The sequence below is a fragment of the Hydra vulgaris genome, chromosome 15, assembly GCF_038396675.1.
Source record: "Hydra vulgaris chromosome 15, alternate assembly HydraT2T_AEP".
Taxonomy (NCBI): Eukaryota; Metazoa; Cnidaria; class Hydrozoa; order Anthoathecata; family Hydridae; genus Hydra; species Hydra vulgaris.
This window is the reverse complement of record NC_088934.1, coordinates 41,081,378-41,083,774: the sequence shown is the minus strand read 5'-3', so window position 1 is coordinate 41,083,774 and position 2,397 is coordinate 41,081,378.

The window sequence follows — 2,397 nt, the reverse complement described above, 5'->3', positions numbered from 1 at the left end:
AACTTATGAGCAGCTTTTTTTTATTTTTTTTTATGTACTAAATTTGATTAAAGATATTTAGTGATAGACACTTGTTTTTTTTTGTTTTTTTCTCTAAATGTAATTAAAAAAGTCAAATAAATATGTTACGTTTCTAAAAATCCTTAAATTTCTTGTTTTTTAAGTTTATTTCATTTTTAAAGAAAAAAACGCAACTTAAAACTAATGTGTGCTAAATTTTTGAGCAGTATTGTATTCGCTTAACGAATAACTTATTTATATAATAAAAACACTATTTGCCAGTGCTTAACTGCAAGCAGTGTTGATGTTTTAAAGTCAGTTTGTACTAAGCGGTCCTGCAAACTAAAAATGATAGAAGCCTCTGAATCGATCATCAATACCAATTTTGACAGTTTCATGAATCTTTCTTTTTCTGATTAAAATTGTGTTTTATTTGCTGATTTGAATTTTTATTTGATTTTTGTTCAATAATTGGTAAAATAAAATTTGACAATAAAGATGGTACTTTAGAAGTTTTAGAAAACTTGGTGCGCCTTGAAATGTAAATGTAGATGTAGTGTTTTTGATCATAACTAAAACAGCAATAGGATTTAAATCTTGCCATATATAGTTAATAACTTAGTTCTTCGCATTAAACGTCAATTTTATGTTTTATGTGAAAATATGCTCTAATTTAAAACAAATACACAATTCAATCAGTTTTTACTATATAATTATTATTTATGTTTGTCATTTTTCATGAAATGGACTAAAAGAAGATGTAAACAACTCCATAAAATTGATTTGGTTAAAATTGTCATTCTAATACAAAACTTGTAAAAAAATTTTAATATATGAGTTAGGTTTAAATGTTTTTCAATAAAATAATTACTAGAGTTATGAGTTCCAGCATGATTTGTTAAACTTGAACCTTCTAGCGCTTAAACAACAGGAGGAGATGTTTATTAATTTTTACTTGTATCTTTTTTAATTTCGTTTTATTTATTAATTTTTTTCTTGTAATCAATAAAGAAACAGTAACTATAAGTTAAGCACTTGGAGGTACCTTTTTTCATTTTTATATCTGAACAAACGCATAACAGGTGGTTGCACCCCAAAAACCACGTGAAAGTAGGAAAGAAGTCTAGAACAGTAATCAATGTACCGTTCTTTGCCGTAATTGAATAGGGTATAAACTTTTTTATTGAGACAAATAATATTTTTTTAATTATTATTTTTGATGAAGTTAAACAACCTTTATTATCGCTTACTTCTATATAATAAATCTTTTACAAAATTACATTAACATAAATATAGTTTTCTTAAAATCTCCATCGCGGAGCACATTCTTTCATCTTCCCCTTCTTCTTTAAATGAAATGTTTTACTATTTAAGTTCGGGAATGTTTTAATATTTTCTCCATAATTCTATAGGACGTCTTTCTCTGTTTGGATATGTTTTCGGATTCGGTTCTTGATAATGACTTGGTTGCATCGGCATAGTAGTTGTTATTTCCATTTCTGTTGAAACTGATTCGCTCTGAGAGTATTACTCGTCCCCCTCTTCTTTAATTGGTGTCGGATTAAATTTTATATCCATTGGTATTTTCTTATATGTGAAGCATTCCGAGTTTTTTGCGAGTTATCACAGGGAGATTTGGCAGTAATCAATGTACCGTTCTTTGCCGTAATTGTATAGGGTTTAAACTCAAACGGTGCCGTAGTTTTGTTATATCTTTCTTATTTTATCAGCACTATATCTCCAATATTTAAATTTGGATTTTTTGTGTGGTATTTTAAATCGTGGTATTTCTTTCTGTATAACTTAGCATTTTCTTGTCTCTTCTTGGCTTGACCATTAATATTTGTATCAACCCTTGTCTGAAATAAGGGTATTGTGAAACCTGTAAGGCGATTGAACATGAGTGTAGATGGTGGAATCCGAGTTGCAATGGGGAGTGGTACGGTAAGAGAACAGGAAGTCGTATAACTGCTTTTTCCAGTCTCTTCGTTCAATATGTGTTGCTCGTATTGTTTTCATCAGTGGTTTCATGAATGATTTGGCTTGTGAGTTAGCTTGCGGCCAAAGCGGCGTGATTTGTTTATGTTCAATATTCATTTTGTTAAAAAACATGTTTATTTTGAATGAAGTAAAAGGTGGTCCATTATCGCTGATAATTTTTTTCGGTATTCCATATACTGCGATTGTTTTCTGTAGAAAATCAATAAGAAGGTTAGCGGATGTATTATTTATAATATCGACAATCGGATATTTTGATGTTTGGTCTATGAGAACTACCAAATAAAATCCGTTAGGTAAATGACCAAGGTAATCTATGTTAAGTGTGTCCGAAACTTCCGATGGTGTTGGTGTGATTAATGGTTCGGCTGGTGGATTTTGTTTCCCAAGTGCTTGACA